Genomic DNA, 18,053 nt, shown 5'->3' with positions numbered 1-18,053 from the left:
TTCTTGGCCCATTTCGCAGCCACAGGCACACCCAACCGCTCTACCACCGTTCTTTGCCGCACCCAGGCACCCACAGTGTGTGGCTGGTTCCGGGGGCCCCTCCCCAGCCTCCACCCAGAACCTCCTCTTCCTTCTACACCCCCGCCCTCTGCTCCAGTTTAGGTGCAGGTCAAAGTTCCCAGCGATGTTGGGTGAAATGAGCGTACACACTAATGTGGATAGAGGGGCATGGGCATCAGTTGTGTGTGTGTGTGTGTGTATCTATCTCAGATAAGTTCGCCAAATGATCTCTGCATTGAGACTACCTTTTTTTTTTTACACTTTAGAAGTTTGGCTTTAAATGTTCTTTACTTTATAAAATTATGGTGAGGATAGGTGATAGTTGTGGCTGTGGTTGTTTTCTAAACTTCCTAACTTGGCAAAATAAAAATTTGGCAACTCTATATTGACCACCAACATTTTAGGGGAAATTTTACTCATCCGCGAAGTGCAAGTTTAGGAACCGCTCCTCTCACCTTCACCTCTCTTATTGGATTGGCAGCAGGAATTAAAAATTACTTTCCAGTTTATTCTAAACACAGATACATTTCCTATGCTTCCCTTTGCGTGGACACATAACAGCGATCCGAAAGAAGGCCAAAAAAAAAAAAAAAAAGAAAGAAAGAAAGAAAGAAAGAAAGAAAAACTGAGGCATGAAAAAGATAGCACAAAATGGGATGGTGAAATAAATCCAAATATATCAGTAATCACAATTTATAGAAATGGAGAAAATTTGCCAAAGTGTATTTTTAAAATATATTTTCTATTTTATCCTGTTTTACAAAAATGACATTAAAACATTAGAAAAAAAAAACAGAAGGATTGAATGAAAAAGAATGGAAAAAAGATATGCCAGGAATAGTCTAACAAAAAGAAAGTTGGCATATAGCTATATAATATCAGACAAAATAAAGTGTAAGAAATGATGCATCACGAGGAATGGAGATGGTCACCAGATGGCAATAAAAGACTAAACTCATGATGAACATATAATAACTCTAATAATATATGTATCTAATAAAACAGCATTAAAATATAAAAGCAGGAATATTTGACCTACAAGGGAAAATTGACAATTTCATTTACAGTGAATCTTCAAATTCTATGGTGAGAGAATTCAACGTACTACTTTCAGCATTCAATAGGTCAAACAGAGAAAAAAAAATTAAACATATGAACACAGTAAGCTTGGTTTAATATATATTTACAACTCTGCAACCAATAATTTTTGGTTATACATCCTTCTCAAATGCATATAGAACATTTACAAAAATTGACTTTAGATGAGGCCATAAAACAAGTCTTAAGATACATCATGGAATTGGCACTATATAGAACACATTCTTTGAACATAATGCAATTTAACTCAGAAATCAATTACAAAAAAATATCTTTTAAAATCCTCATATAGGCCTGCCTGGGTGGCTCAGTCGTTAAGTGTCTGCCTTTGGCTCAGGTCATGATCCAAGGCTTTTGGGATCGAGTCCCGCATGGGGCTCCCTGCTCTGCAGGAAGCCTGCTTCTCCCTCTCCCACTCCCCCCTGCTTATGTTCCTGCTGTCACTATCTCTCTCTCTGTCAAATAACTAAATAAAATCTTTAAAAATAATAAAAATAAAACCCTCATATATGTGGAAAATTTAAAACCCATGCTTTTTAAATACCTCATGGATCAAAGAGAAATTGAATGGAAATTGAAAAATACTTCAATTGAAGAGTAATAAAAATATAACATACCCAAATTGTGGATTGTTCAAGGTTTTACATGTGCACGAGGGAAAAGGAACACTATACCAACCTTCAATGTTTAGCATATGTGTTAAACAGTATTTTCTGTTAAATATTATCTGTTAGGGAAAAAAAACAGGCAACTTTTGTAATGCAGTTAATCCTGTTACAAGGAGGGAAATGTACAGGCAGTTACATGCTGATTGGTCAGGGCTATAACAACTAACTTCCCTCAGAAAGAGTCATCTTCTAGGGTCTGCTTTGGCTTTCCCTGGACACCCCAAAAAGCCAGTGCCCATACCACTACTGGCCAACTCTAGGAAACTCTTTGTGGGCACTACCCAGAGGCCACTCAATGCCTCCCAACATGCAGGTCCAATTTAAGCCAACCTACTGCAAGTCCTGGTTATAGGTCCCTGTCCCTGTTTGTCTCCCAGGACAGGGCCACCTGAACCCTGGTCCAGGTAACAGGAGTCCAGTGTCAATTTGACCCCCCCAAGACCGTGGCTGCCCACTACCACTCAGTACTACTCTGTAGTCACCCTTGCTTGTGGCCACTTGTGGGAACTGAAGCCTCCACCCAACCTTGGTACCAAGAGTCCAGAAATAACAGAGAGCAGACAGGCAGTAATGGGTCACACTGAGAGCATCAGCCAAGTGTTGTGGCCGTCCTGTGGTAGGATGGAGGCTGTGAGGCAGACTGGACCATGGGGGAAATGTGGGGCTCAAGGGTGACTGAGGGGCGGGTGCCTCTTTTCCGCAACTGTATTGTATTTTAACTTCAATTCATGGGACAAGGTTGTCTTTTTTCTAAACTCCAAACATCCTCCCACCATTAATAATTGTTTTAGTAATAAAGTGCGAGCAGGGGTGTGGGGAGGGCAGAAGGAGAGTGAGAGAGAGAGAATCCCAAGCAGACTCCCTGCTGAGCTCAGAGCCCCATGATCACCACCAGAGCCAAAATCAAGAGTCAGACACCCAACTGACTTAGCCACCCAGATGCCCCACAGACAATATTTTAAAGACTAGAAAAAATGTATTACAGTTGTTGTTGGTTCAACAGCAGATGACAAAGGATGCAGTATCATTAATACCCACCCTTTCCTAATTTTAGGAAAACAATTTCAACTTATTCAGACAAGTCACCTAATGACTATCAACCTACTGGAAAGAAATTGCAGGAAGTTGATGCAGTTCCCCATGTTAAACCAAGGCTCAGATAGAGGCAGCTTTTAGCTGCTGACAGCTGTAGCAAACAAAACCAACAATTGTTAAAAATCAAATATTTTGGAGATGATTTGGAAGGTTGACATAGTATTTGCACTACAACTTACATTACCCGGAAATCAGTTGTATGAGAAACATAAACACACATATCTATCTATCTATCCATCTATCATCTATCTATCTACTTAAGGACTAATAGGGAATAATTGAAATATATAATCCTGCAACTGTTTAAAATCTTCTGAATACCATTCATGGCTATGTGTCTCAACATAAATGAATCCTATAAAAATAATACTTAGTAAAAAGGGGGGGGGAAGCTAGTTGCAAAAGACTGTGTACCATCTGATACCAGTTACATAAATTTTAAAAGCGTGAAAATCCAAATAATATATATATTTGATAACACATACACATGCACTGAAACTATTACAAAAGCCAAAGAAAGATTACACATAAAATCCAGAATGAGGGTTGCTCCTTATTGGGAGAACGAGACACCAGATCCAGATAGATTACTTAGATTGCTTCTCATTCAAGGATAAGCACAGTAAGGTTCCTAATCGCAAACAACAGCATCTACTCTAGCTTATTTAAATACAAAAGGATTTACTGAGGGCTACAGATAATTCACCAGGCATTAGGAAGACTGAGGAAACAGACTGGAGGCTGACTTCCAGGAATAACTCCCTAAACTATTCTGTATACAGGGCTACCACACTACCCATCAAAAACTGCTACAAAGCAAATAACAAAGCTTCTGCTGTTTCCAGGCTCTGCTCTAGAACAAAGCTGCATTGGCCACTATTTACACCTCCAAAATTGTATCTCTGTTTCTCTCCCATGTAACTCAGTTACAAATCAAAATCTCACTGAAGTACATCCAGTTGGTGAAACCTAAATCATAACTAGAAACCCAGCCGCAGAGGAATCTAGAACATGTCCTGTTTAGCTCCCCAGCCTCAACAGCACAGGAAAGCAAGCCAGAATGATACTGGAATGGGTGTTGAGCAAACCAATCCACATATTCACTACAGGGAGTAAACTGAAAAGCAAAAATAAAATAAAATAAAACCAACACCAAATTAAATATATAAAATATATTAAAATATAAGCAGGTAATGTTCCCACTTCTGCCTCTAATATAGGACTGTTAGAGAACGAGGGGATGAAAAGCTCTGAAGAACTATGTTGTCGTGGGCTACAGTTGTATATATTCTGATAAACTGTGGCAAGGGTCTGTGCATGTTTTTGTGCTTAAAAGACAGCCTGGGGGTGGGGAGAGGGAAGGACTCCAGGTCCATGTGTTGGACTCCTCCCAAATTCCTGTGGAAAAGACGCCCATGGTGTATCAGAGGAAAGTTTATACCATCCCATTGATCCACAATATCTAAGAGAAAGTTTGCAATCTACTGGGTTCATGATAAACAGCTCATAATCCAAGATGGAGTCAAAACGGTCTTGGAAATCAGAGTGGGACATCACTCACAGAGTTGAATATCAAAAACATGGGCAAGAAAAGAAGGGACAGCAGCATAAAAAAACATAAGCCATTGACTCCCAGTCATTCACAATATCCAAGAGGAAGCTTGATATCTTCTGGTTTCACCATTGTCTCATGGATCCCAGCTGAGACTGGAGTCAAGTATGTCCCAGACTTTGTGTTTTGTTTTGTTTGAGAGAGATGGATGGATTAGTAGCCATCACTGATGTCATTTCAAATCAGTGGTTGAGGGATGGGCTATTCAATGAATTGAATGGAGGGATGGGAATAGAGTTATAGACTTACCCCATGTTATATCTCAAAATAATTTCAAAAAGAACTAAAGGGATAATATCAAAAAGCAAAAGGAAACAAAATTACTATAAGGAAAAGGGGGCAAAAACTGATCTGATATTGGGGTGGGAAGGAGTTTTCTATATATGAAAAAAAAAGTTTAAAAAAACTACCAGGGAAAGTATTTGACTACATAAAAATTAAAACTTCTGAAGTTCAGAAACACTATGAATAAAATTAAAAAGCAATTTCATTTTCCATCATGGTGGAGGAGCTTGCGTCGTGCTAACCACTCCAGAGATAACAATTATAAACTCCGGACAAAATATTTTTTTTAAAAATCTGTAAGACAATGGATAGCAATCAAATCAGATTGAAAATAAAAGAGCATTCAAGCCCCAGAAGAAGGAATCACAATGGGTGAGATCCTCATCCTGAGGGCACTCGCCAGGAAACTCAGGGGCATAAATGAATGCAGAAAACTAGTCTTATATCCAACGCACTGGGCTTCCAGACTGGCTGGAAATTGAAGAAGTCAAACTCAGAAAAGAGATAGTCTCATCCAGGAAAACCAAATCTGCAAATCAAGCTCTCATATCTTTGGGTCACCCTTGAACTGAGTATGGACTGACCACAGATTTCACCAAGGCCACGCTGAAAGTAATGGCTGGGGGGTGAAAGAGTACCCAGCAGAGATTTCAAGAGCTGCCCCACCAGAAAAGCCAGAAAAACACCATGACAACAAAAATGCTTAAAAACAGGAGATTCATTAAAGAAATGATGATGTGGCCACTTAATATAGCACAACGAAGCTATTAAAATAATGTTTTAGACTAACATTTAATGAATTTACAAATATTCACATTTTTAAGTAAACACTCTAGTAGGTTAAAAAACGATATGCACAATGTGATTCCAGCTTTGCATTTAAAAAATGCCAAAGACATAAACACACAGCAAAATATTAATAGAGATTTCCTGGGTAATGGAAATATGGATGCCTCTTCTTTCTTTGTGGTTTGTTTATCTCCCATATTTTCTACAAGGACTACATCTTACTCTTATATTCAGGAAAAATAGTATCTTTTTAAAGCATGAGCCAGCTGTGAGTGCAGGGCACTACTTCAAAGGACTTTAGCCCCAAAGAGTCTCAAACACTGTAGCTTGGTTCCTCCAGGTTACAAATGAAGAAACCGAAGTCCAGAGAAAAATGGCTTGCGCAAAAGCAAACAGCTGCTTAGTGATGAAAGGACAGGTATTCCCATTGTCAGACTAGAGCTCATTTCTGTTTGCTCACCTTGGTTGTAGTAAGGCAGCAGAAAGAGCGCGAACTTTTGAGAACGTGGGCTGGGCACAGGTGGATAGCAGTATACCCAGGAGAAAGAAAGGAGGTAAGTCGTTGGGGTGGGAGAGGGCAAGAAGGAGAGTGAAAATCTGGAATACAGGGCTCGAGGTAGAGCCTGGATCCTGGAATTTTCTTCCAGTGGGCAGCAAGAAATCATGGGGATGGGAGAAGTTACACTCAGTGGCAGGCCTCTTCAGCGGTACATCAGAGGGAAACTCGCTTGCAGGGTTAAGAACCAGGGTCAAAATAACCGTGCCTACCAGTACTCCCGCCCATCATCCGAGAAATTCACCGGTGGCAACCATGCTCATGGAGAGAACCTAAAATTATTTAGGAAAACCGTTTGTTTCTGCGGTAAGCGAGAATGTAGGCTAAGGAAGGGAGAAAAAGATGCCGCTTTCGTCTCCCCGTCGGGGAATCGAACCCCGGTCTCCCGCGTGACAGGCGGGGATACTCACCACTATACTAACGAGGAAAACCGCGGCAGCGGGTCAAAAGTCATTGTTTAGGAAGTTACTTCTAAGTTGCCGGGACAATTCCTTTTGTGAAAGATTGCTGATTGTCTCGACTGACACGTTACAAAACTGACGTGATGGGAGCCCTCTGTGTAATTTAAATTTTCTTGCAGCCACATTAAAAAGAAACTTGTAATAATTTTAAGACTACATCTTAAGTAACCCAAGATTTCCAAAATATTGTTTCGACATGCAGCTAAGATAAAAATATATAGAGATTTTTTTCGTACTTAGTTTTCAAACCAGTATGTATTGTACACTCACAGACAGCACTTTTCATCTCGGGCGTTAAGTTTTCATCCGAAAACTTGATCGGTACTTCGATTTCATAACGTCTACAGTTGAAAAAGTGGATTCATATACCCAAGTTGCTCCGAGCGTAAACTTTTCTCCGACAGCTAAATTGAGCATCTTTTTTAATGGTCTATTTATTGCCTTCAAATAATTGATCTGTTTACCGACGTAGACCAGCAAGTGCACTTCCTCCAACGCACCCGCTAATGTCACGCGCAGGGCCCCGGGGAGGACGTCTCGCACCTGCACGCAGCGCCGGGGGAGACTCGGCACCCGGACTGGGTAGGTTCCTCCGCAGACGGAAGCGCTTAAAGGCAGGCGGGAAGGAGCTGCAGAGAGGAAAGCGTTCAGAGTCGAACACCGCCCAAACGCAGCGGGGCGGGGAAAGGGGCTCTGCCGCGACAGTCGAGCCCCGGCGAGAGAGAGCAGCGCCTGCAGTCCCCAGTTTGGGTTCAAGCTTTTAAAAAAGCACTCCACGCGCTCTTCCAGGAAAAAGCGGAACGTGCGTTGGCCGGGAATCGAACCCGGGTCAACTGCTTGGAAGGCAGCTATGCTCACCACTATACCACCAACGCCGGCGTCCGTTGTCCTTCCGAATTCCATCCATAAGGAAAGTGGAGGCCGTGGATTTTTTTTTTTTTTTCCCCCCTGACCTTGGCGTTCTGTGATTCCGAGGTACACGGAGCTTTCCTTTGGTGAGGATGGATCCCGAACTTACTCCTAATCGGTCCGCCAGTCACGTGGGAGGGTTGGGGTGGAGGGTTCGAGGAGGCGGGCGGGAAGGCGGAAGCCTCGCGTGGCTGGGGGATTTTCCCTGCCGCCTGCTCTGATCCGCGCTCCCAGACCCGCCGCTTGGCGCGCCTCAGCTCTGGATCTGCCGGGTGTGGGATTCGGTACCAGCGATTTGGCTGAGGGTCCAAGGGTGACCGGCCGGAAAGGGCGCCAGGAAAAATGGATCTTTACAGTTTAGGATGGTGGAGAAGTAGGAAGGAGGAGTCAGGGACAGTTTTATTTTCCGTACTTTGCCAAGGAGCCTAGGGAGAGTTCTAGTTTTATTTAAAGCAATAAACGCAGCATCGATATAACTTGACGTCATGGTACAGCACTGTAGGGTAATCTGAAAGTGAAATAAGAAAAAGCAGGTTTCTGTGTCAGGATGGCCGAGCGGTCTAAGGCGCTGCGTTCAGATCGCAGTCTCCCCTGGAGGCGTGGGTTCAAATCCCACTTCTGACAACGTTTGTTTTTTTTTTCCCCCCCTTCACTTTTTCCCCACCAACAAATACAATTGAATTCATGGAGAAAGGAGTATTGATTAATCGACACCTTTTTGTCCTGCGTATCTATTTATGAATATTACGCCTCACTGTGAATGTGGGACTGAATCTATTTTTTTCTGTATTGTAGGCAGGAGACTGATCTATGAAAACCGGAAGCAGTTGAGATCTATACCTAACTATGAAAAAAAAAATTTGAGCCCTTTCTATGTGCCCAGCACACTAGGGCAGGCAGATGTCAAATTCTCCTCCGACTGAACAAGGAAAAGCTCTTAACTCAGATACCTTCATTTGCTAACTTGGCGGGAGTCTTCTAATGCTCAGACAGTAGTGTCAAACTTTGGTAGGCCTCACATTTCGCACCATCTTGTGCGACCCACTCCTACTGTTGCAGGGTGGACTGGGGAGACCCCTGGACCCGGAGGCCTCCACTCAGCCAGTCCCTCAGATGTGACTGGAGGCTCTTAGTCTCGTGGCAAGAGAAAAATTCAAGGAGGGCCCAGACGATGGTTGAGCGGTGAAAGTGAAGAGTTTATTAAAGAGAAAGAGAGTGCACTCTAGAGATATGAGAGCCGGAGTGCCTAAGAGAGAGCTGGGCCCGGGGTTTGGGTCTCTCTCTTTTATTGACAGTTGTTAACCAGGGGGTAGAGTATTTATTAGTTGGGGGAGGAGATTTCTTTGGGAGCAGGGTTTGTGGACTTTTCTCCCTGATTTGGTCAGGCTCAGGCCTTCTTTGTTTTGGGCCTGTCTGGTTTGATCTGGCTTTCTTGTGGCTTTAATTTTGGAATGCTGCCAGGCTAGGTATCTGACTTTCCTGATAGCTTACCCTGACTCCTTCGCCGGCCTCCAGGCACCAGGTTAAAACCCAACCAGCTGCTGACTCTAACACCACCACCAATTCTAATCCAGTACATGTGCTGTGTAACCAAAACCCAGGAAATGAAGTCAATAGAACAAATCAGGAAAAGTAATACACAGGAAAGGTAAACTTGCGGAGTGTGTTGTTGCATGAGCTACTTTTTCCTGAAGATCACAAATAAGATGCTTTCAGATGTAGGAGGAACTCGTTATGAAAAATTCCTGTTGCCCTTCTGGGAAGAGGATAGAATTGTCAAGATGAAGAGGCTGAATATGTGAAGTTCACAAGTGTGAGGATGGTGAGGATGGAAGGATTCTTCAGGTCGATTGGGGAAAGTTTGCCAAACAAACTGCCTTCTTTGTTATTTACTAGACCTTGATCTTGGGAAGTCTGCCTGCAGTATAACCTATACAGAGTTGTTGGGAGGCTTAGGTGAGAGCCTAGGGGTTTATTAGAAATGCAGATTGCAGGCCGCACCTCAGACCCACCAAATCCAAAGTTTGTAAGATCTCCAGGTCATGCATGTGCATATGAAAGCTTGAGAAACCCTGGTCTGTCTAATTTAGGTGCCTTGGTACAGGTTGATCTTGAACTTGGAATATCCTTTCCCTTCTCACCAAGGCAACTTTTACTCACATATGTCAGACACTGTGCTTAGAACACAAGATCAAAAGTTAAATCAAAAATTGTATCTAAACAAAAGACAATAACGCATTCCTAAGAGAGACATGTAAAAAAAAATAAAGCTGACCTTAACCACGTGATCAAGGTGAACATCACTCGTGACTTGTCCCATTGCTATCACATACCCCCGGTCAAATTCATGGAGATGGGCCTCCCATCTTCACCTGGTGATCATGAAAAACATCGGATAAACCCAAATTGAGGGACAAGCTGCCAAATACCTGGCCAGTACTCTTGAAAACGCCAAGGTCATGAGACACAAGAGAAGGTTGGGAAACTGTCAGACTGTGGGTTAGACATGATGACTAAATGCAGCGCAGGATCCTGGATCAGCTTCTGAAACAGTAAAAAAAAAAAAAAAAAATTAGTGGAAAAACATGAAGTCTACAGTTCATTATACCAATGTCAACTTTTTAGGTTTGATAAGTCAGATCTTAACCTTACGGGGAGCTGGGTGAGGGATATACAGTGACTTTCTGTAGTATCTTCACAACTCCTCGGTCAATCAAAAATTATTGCACAATAAAAAGGCCCTTAAAAAAAACAAACTTGAAAATGGCTGCCTGTGAGGAATTGAAAGTGGGGCAAGAAAATGCTGCTTTTTCATTAGAAGGCTTGTAGCAAGATTTGATTTTTAAATAATGGGCATGTATTTTGATTTAATTTGCTGTCATATTTTTGAGGAGGAACTGGGTGACATAGTTGTTATTACACTAATCAAACTGTGTTAAAAAGTTACACAGGCCCAAGATGGAGTCACTTAATGCTGGGCCAAGTCACCAAACTGGGGCTTAATACCTAACCTAATTGCAGTTTCAACGTCCTACAGAAATGTAGTCTTAACCAGTCAGTCAGGGATGTTCTAGTCAGCACCAGTGCGGGAATCGCTCACACGGGCCCTCTCCATCCCCCAAAGGAAGAGGAGGTAAGACCCCCTGCTTGCTCTTACCCCTAAGGGAAGGTGACCTTGTCTGGAACAATCCTTTCTTTTCTTTTGCTAATAACTTCCTTGCCCCACCCTTCTTCCTATAAAAACCTTCCATTTTGACCAAGGCCTTGGAGCTCCCCTTTACTTGCTAGATGGGATATTGCCCAATTCTTGAATCACTTACTCAAGCCAGTGAGCTCTTCAGATTTACTCAGTTGAGATTTTATTCTTTAAAGACGCCTGTTATTCAAGAAACAGTTCCCGAAGAAACAAAACCGTTAACAAGTCATTTAAAAGTAGATGAAGTAGTGTGTTTAAATCCTTCTATGGAAAAATAGATACAACACAAATGAGAGGATCTGAAATGTTTCACAACTAAGCACAAGAGAACTTTCCTTCTTATACCCTATATGTGTTTTTAAAGAGAGAATGAGATATATGTTGTTGAAATGCTAAGAAACTATGCAAACCCTGTGAGTGTTATGATTAAGCAGTTAGTTAGGTTCCAACAGAAGACCCAGAAGCCAGCAGCGAGGAAGCCATGGCCAGCTATTGGGAAGGTCAGAGGCCTGTCCTGGCAGCCGTCCACAAGAAGCCGGATCAAACCAGACAGGCCCAAGATGGTGGATGCCATGACAGGAAACCCCTAACCAAATAAGGAAGAAAAAGCTTGAAACCCTGCTTCCTGCTCCAAGTAATAAATATTCTGCCCCCTTGGTTAACAGCTGTGAATAAAAGAAACACAACCCCAAGCTTACATGGCTCCTGCACTCTCTCTCCCTCCCTCCCTCCCTCCCTCCCTCTCACTTGGCTGCTCCTCATATCTCAAGAGTGTACTTTTCACTTTAAATAAACTTTCCTGCTTGTGTCACTTGTCCACTGTGCTTTGTTGTCTGCCCTTGAATTCATTCGCGTGACAAGACCAAGAACCTTTGGCGAATCCTTGGGGTCTGGCTGGGTCGAGGCCCCAGGGCCCGGGGTCTCCCCCGTTCACCAGACAACACAAGTACCATCATTCCTCTTGGAGGAACAAACAGGTGGGGTGGTCCATGTTGGAAGCTGGGAGGAAATTCAGGAAAGGGAAAGTGTAATACTGAATGTGTATTCAATGTCCTCTTTTGGGGGCAGGTTCCTTCAATTGAAACCAGGATGCCCAGGATGAAGGCCAGATGCAAGGAAAGGAGAGCAGTTAAAAATGTGAAATGACAGGTACAGGAGGGGTAGTTGTCTCTGCAACCCCCTCTCCACCCACTAGAGACAACCCTTAGCTGTTGTTAATGTAGCCTCCCTCTAGCCAAACACACCTGCATCTCTGAGATAAAAATGCATCTCCTATTGCTCATAGGAGAGATACAGTGTGAACTGGGTTAACTGGGAACTGACTCATGCAAGTCTATCCTTGCTCTCAGAGTGTCATTTACTTAACTGGCAGTAAAATTGAGCCTGAGGAGACTTCCCAGCTTCAGTCATTTGCTATAAAAAGCACATATTCACTTAATGAATAATGTAAATAATACAATAAAATATACACTTTTCTCTCAGGGCTCAGCATCCAACTCTGTTCTACAGGAATAACATATCCAATTTCACAACGTCTGGGGGAAGTTCTGATAATAAGTAGAGTTGCGGCCTGTTTGTGAGGTGACAATGCACAAGCTCCAGAATCAGGCAGGACAGCATTCTCAATTCCAACCCCCCCCCAACACACACACTTAATCGCTATGTGACCTTGCGTAAAGTGTTTGACCTCTCTGAACCTCAGAATCCTCAGGCTCCAAAAGAGCTACTACCTTGGATTGTGGCAGTGGGGATTAAATTAGATTATGCATGTCAGATACCTGCTACGTAGTTGCCACCCAACTAAGATAATTAGTAATAGCTACTATTTGTTGCTCATATGCTATATGCCTAACATTCTTCGTCACTTCTTACATATATTAATTAATTCAACCCTCTTGGCAATCCTGAGATAAGTCCTATTGCATCACCCCCCCATACAGAAAGTGCGACCAAACCTCAGAGAGTTTAACTTGCACCATATATAAAGGAACAGAGCTGAAAACCTAAGCAGCCTGGTTCCAATACTGTCATTATGATACACGGCTGTCATTATTATTATTATTATTATTATTAATTACTATCATCATCATCATCATCACTCTACGGCCCATCAGCAGAAACCAGATGGGCCCATGCTATTTCTCTCACACACATAAGATCAACAGGGACTTTAATCACACTCCTCCATGTACTCTCTCCAGAGTCAGGAGAACCTACATCTCCAGAGTCCAGGACTGGGGTTTGTTCTCTGAAAGAACAATGGATAGGTCACTTGCTTAGAGACAGCTAATTAGCATATAAATTATTTCTCAGAGTATTAGGACACTAGACAAACTAAACTAGAATCCCAATACAGGATTTTTTATCTTAGGGTCACACATGGGAACCTTGCCGGGACTTTGTTTCTCTCCATTCTCCACGTTTCTGACTCTATCTCCTTCACTCTTCCCCTGATAACTCACAGCTCTCCCCTATCAGCCCTCAGATTTTACCACTGTCTCAACGTGTCTGCCTTACAGTCTCCTCACCCTGTTTCCTTCTGTGGAAATCACACACAGGGTTGCACGTTGTCTTCATATCCCTCCCTCAGTAGCGACCCCAACATTTTCTGCTTCCAAAAGCGTTGCCTCTTTACGTATTTAATTGGTTGGAATGAAAACTAAGGAGGAGTTTCAAAAAGTTTATTTAGATCTGTATTTCACAAAATCCATATATATTAACAAAATCCATACATGCAAGTAACAAAAAAAAAAGTAGGTAAAAGAGATGTTGAAGTGCCACACAAATGTTAATAATAATTACTTCTGGGGGCGCCTGTGGCTCAGTCAGTTGGGCATCTGCCCTTGGCTCAGGTCGTGATCTCAGGGCCCTGGGACTGAGCCCTGCGTGGGGCTCCCTGCTCAGTGGGGAGCCTGCTTCTCCTTCTCCCTCTGCCCCTCCCACGGGTCGTGCTCTCTCTCTCTCTTTCTCTCATAAATAAATAATATATTTAATAATAATAATAATAATAAATACTTTTGCCTGTCTGAAATGGGAGAAGGGGATTTTTTTAAGTGAAATGACACAGACCTCAATTATACAACATACTGCAAAGAAATCTCCCGGTTTGGGAGGAAGATTCCCCTCCACCCCCATTCCTGGGGTTCACAGCCAGATCACAGAAGACAGTCTAGAAGGCACACAAGTCCAGCCCTTATGTCACAGAGGACTTGTCAGAAGGGGCCATTCCATCTACCTCCATAATGTCGGGGCCCTACTGGGGGTTCCCTGGTCAGCTTCAGCTCCACAACGACCACCCCCAGGGACAAGAGGCCCTCTGTAGGCCTGGAGAAGGTGAGGTGACGGATGTGCTCCAGCTCCCTCTTCTGATGCTCATACTCCTTCTCTGCCAACTGGCTGTGCTCCAGCCAGGCAAGAACTCCCTGACGCTTGTCTTGTACCCTGTGCCTGTCCTCTTTGGAAATCTTGTCTCTAAGGCTTTCCTCTTGCCCCAAGCCCTTCACATGGAAGACACTGGCCTCTAGGGAGTTCTGGGCAACCACTCTGTCCCTCTGGGCCTCATCCTCAGCCTTGTGCTGCTCAGCCTCCAAAACCATCCTCTCAAAGTCCTCTTTGCTCAGCCAGCCCTTGTCGTTGGTGATGGCCATCTTGTTAGCCTTCTCTGGGCTCCTGACAGTAGCTGCACACTCAGGATGCCGCTGGCATCAGTGTCAAAGGTCTCCTTGATCTGGGGGACTCCATGTGCTGTAGGAGGGATACCAATGAGCTCAAAGTGCCCCAGCAGGTGATTGTCCCTGTTGATGGCCCCCTCACTCTCATACACCTGGGTCAGGACCCCAGGCTGGTTGTCTGAGTAGGTGGTGAGAGTCTGGGTCCTTTGGGTAGGGATGGTGGCATTCCTCTGGATCAGCGTGGTCATCACCCCGCCTGCTGTCTCCAGCCCCAGGGACAGGGGAGCCATGTCCAGAGCAGGAGATCCTGTACTTTCTCACACTCATCCCCCATCAACATAGCCACCTACACAGCAACCCCACAGCTACAGCCTCATCAGGGTTCACGCTCTTGTTCAGCTCCCTGCCCCCCAAGAAGTCCTGTCCACTAGGACAATGTCATGGATCTGGCCTTCTCCAGCTTGGCATCCCGCAGGGCCTTCTCCACCCAGCCCAAGGCTCTGCGCAGAACAGCTAAGCTCAGCTCCTCCAAGCAGGCTCGAGGGATGGACGTATAGAAGTCCACGCCCTCAAACAGGGAATGATCCCCGGAGTGGCCTGGGCGCGGGAGGTCAGAGGGCGCGTGGCGCTCTCACAGGCCGTGCGAAGCCTGCGTGGGGCCTGCTGGTTCCCGCTCAAGTCCTCCCCGCGCTTCCCACCGAGGTCCTTCATGAAGTGGCTCACCAACCTGTTGCCGGAGTTCTCTCTGCCCCGGCGAGCGTCTCCAGCCTCAGACGTCTGGAAGACACCGGCGTCCATAGTGAGGACCCTTACGGCGAGGGTGTTCCCACCCAGGGCGAAAATGAGCACGTTTTGCTCTCTGGCGCCCCGCGGGTCAGCGGGTTGGCGAGGGCGGCCGCCGTGGGCTTGTTGATGATCCGCAGCCGGTGGCGCCCCGCGATGGCACCCGCGTCATTGGTGGCCTGGCGCCTCGAGTCGTTGAAGCAGGCGGACTTGTCTCCTTCCCCTGGTCCAGCACAGCGGACGAGACCTCCCCGGGGTAGCAGGCCTTGTCCTGCCCGCGGTAGGACACGCGCACCCAGCCCTTGCCGCCCTCGCTCGCCCCCGGGAAGGGCCGGTGATACGGCCGCCTGCACCGCCGCGTCCGCGAACCTGCGCGCTGTCAGCCTCGTGGCGTCCAACCGGGCGGTGCGCGGGGCTCTCGGCTGCCCGCACCCTAGCGGCGCGAGGTCGGGGAAGGCCACCTAGCGTGGCGCGTGCCCCACGCCCACGCACGAGCGCGTGGAGCCCGGGTCCGTGCCCACGGCCACTTCGCTGGGGCGGCTGTCGCTGGGGCTTCTCGCGCTCACGGGACGCGGGCCTCGGCCTCCACGAGCCTGTCATTCCCCGCCTCCGCGCCGCCTGCCGGCCACCCGCCTCTGGCTCAGCATCGGGGAAAGTTCAGCTCCTCCCGGCCGGTTCCAAGCGCGGTCGGAAGCCACTGAAGGCCGCAGCCCCGCGAGAGAACAAATGCTCCCGCTGGACGGTTGAAGAGGGCGGGTCCGACAACTGCAGCCGCGAAAGCCGACGGCGCGTGGCACTGTGCGCATAGAGCCGTGGCCTCCGAGCCAGGACTTCCTATAGCCTTTTTTATTGTTGTTCTTTTTCGAGTCGTAACGTTTTTCTGTCTTGAAACATAAAGGCGCTACTTTCTAAAGGGTGACTCGGCAAGGACCTGTTTCCCGTAGTGGAACGGAGCTGGCGAAGCAGATGAAGTTAAAGGATGGCGCCAGAAAAGGTCACAGTGTCAGCATTGGTGGTTCAGTGGTAGAATTCTCGCCTGCCACGCGGGAGGCCCGGGTTCGATTCCCGGCCAATGCAACGTGTGACGTTTTTATGTCGCACACTTGTTTGAACTAAGTCTTTTTCCGTTCTTGGATTTGTGACACTGAACTAAACGAAACCAGCTAGCTGAAGCCTTTTGTGTTGGTCCCCCTTCTTTACCAAGTCACTCTCCTCTGAGGAGCGGGGGGCCTGGAAGGAGGCGGCGCATGAGCTGTGGTGGAAATACCCTGCTCTTGAGACCTGTCCCTGATGCCCCGCTTGTGTCCCCAAGGGGCATTGTCCCAGAGGCTGGCTGGAAAAGCACAGTATGCCAAAAGGAGGAGACTTTTCGGAGAGGGGAGTGTGGCAGTGGAGGAAAGAAAACAAAATGTCTTTGTCATTTGCCCACTGGGGAGTGGGACCTGAGTCTCCCAGGTAGCAGGCAGAGACACTCCCTGCTACATTGACCAGGGCAGTATCTAAGAGTATGTGATACATTGCATGAATGTGATACATTAAACTTCAGTAGTTTATTAAAGGAGCTTAAAGTTGACTTTTGTGTAATTCAAAGGATTCTTCTCAGAGGGCTTAACCTATTTTGTAGCCCCAGAAGAAAGAGGAGTTGTCCGCTTTAAATTCATTCATTCTTCGAGTCTAGGCCAGCAAGGCCTGGGTATCATATTTGGGACATTTTAGCCAAGGGCCTGCAAGAGAAGGGTCCTCAGCTCAGGAGGAAAGGTGGCCTGGCCTTGGATCTGTGCCCTGGCCTGTTCAGAGACTGTCTTCTCCAGTCTCCTCCAACATTCTCTCCCAGCCCTCAGCAGCTCAAAGCCCCACCCATCCACCCACCCCCAAGAATTCTAGGGATAGCTAAAGCAAGCACCTCCATACCTGGACATTAACCACACAGGCGCTCTTCCAAAGTCCTTAATTTCTTTATCTTTTAATTCAGAAATGTTCCAATATAGAGGAGCTTACGTTGCAGTGCTAACTTCATACACACACTTAAATATATCCACTTATGTTTAGTAACTTAGCTTGAGTATCTTCAGAAGTAGAACAGATTTTAAAGTGATAACTTAAATGGACATTATGAAGTGGAGGGAAGCTCAAGACCCAATACTGAGTGCAAAAGCCAAATTTTAAAGCAAAATGTATAGTACAATCCAAAACTGTATATGTAAAGGTTTCTAACACCAACTACCTGTATATCCTTGAACGAGTCATTTCGACCATCTGGGCAATAACTTCCTCAATTTTAAAATGAGGAGATTAAACTATGTCATTTATAAGGACCTTCTAGGTTTAAAATTCCGATTTCAAATGCTAAAGAATTTACTCATTCCACAAATATTTGAGTGCTTTATCATGTGCCAGACACTGACCTACACTCAAAGTATGGCAGTGAACAAAACAAAGGCCCAGCTTTCCTGGAGCTCACAATCTGATAGGAAGAGGGGTAGTCAGGCAATAAACAATTAAACAAATGAACATATGGTACATCAATTGGTATTGAGTACAACGAGGGAAAATAAAAGAGAGACGGAGATGGTGAGGGAGTGGGGTTATGGTGAATGATCAAGGAGACCTCATGATAAGGTGACATTTGAGTCAAGACCATGATGAAGCGTGATGTGGGTATCAACAGAAGTTACATAAGCCCTGAACGGAAGGATAACTGGTGTGTTCAAGGAGGAGCAAGATCATGTAACACCTTGTAGAACATTGCAAAGCTTTAGCTTTTACTCTCAAGTGTAAGGAGAAGCTATTGCTTAGTGTTAGGCAAAGAAGTGACAAATACTACACACATTTTATTAATTTATTTTTAAGATTCATTTATTTGACAGAGA

General features: G+C 45.2%; 5 non-coding genes across 5 annotated transcripts; 2 read left to right on the top strand and 3 right to left on the bottom strand.

The window, feature by feature from the left end:
* Positions 1–1,222: 1,222 nt before the first annotated feature.
* Positions 1,223–15,931, bottom strand: LOC114210450 (uncharacterized). Its single transcript, XR_015766488.1, has 3 exons — positions 15,128–15,931; positions 9,809–10,077; positions 1,223–8,041 (listed from the first exon to the last, which is right to left on the bottom strand). It is a non-coding gene; the product is annotated as an uncharacterized LOC114210450 (transcript).
* Positions 6,519–6,590, bottom strand: TRNAD-GUC (transfer RNA aspartic acid (anticodon GUC)). Its single transcript has one exon. It is a non-coding gene; the product is annotated as a tRNA-Asp (tRNA).
* Positions 7,428–7,499, bottom strand: TRNAG-UCC (transfer RNA glycine (anticodon UCC)). Its single transcript has one exon. It is a non-coding gene; the product is annotated as a tRNA-Gly (tRNA).
* TRNAL-CAG (transfer RNA leucine (anticodon CAG)) lies at positions 8,075–8,157 on the top strand. The gene has a single exon. It is a non-coding gene; the product is annotated as a tRNA-Leu (tRNA).
* A 258-nt stretch (positions 15,932–16,189) lies between the features above and the next one.
* TRNAG-GCC (transfer RNA glycine (anticodon GCC)) lies at positions 16,190–16,260 on the top strand. Its single transcript has one exon. It is a non-coding gene; the product is annotated as a tRNA-Gly (tRNA).
* The last annotated feature ends 1,793 nt before the right edge of the window (positions 16,261–18,053 follow it).

Source organism: Eumetopias jubatus, unplaced genomic scaffold, assembly GCF_037043125.1.
Source record: "Eumetopias jubatus isolate StellerSeaLion01/CBP00866 unplaced genomic scaffold, mEumJub1_p1.0 scaffold_12, whole genome shotgun sequence".
NCBI classification, from domain to species: domain Eukaryota; kingdom Metazoa; phylum Chordata; class Mammalia; order Carnivora; family Otariidae; genus Eumetopias; species Eumetopias jubatus.
Note: the sequence above shows the minus strand (reverse complement) of the source record. Positions and strands in the feature narration are given on the sequence as shown.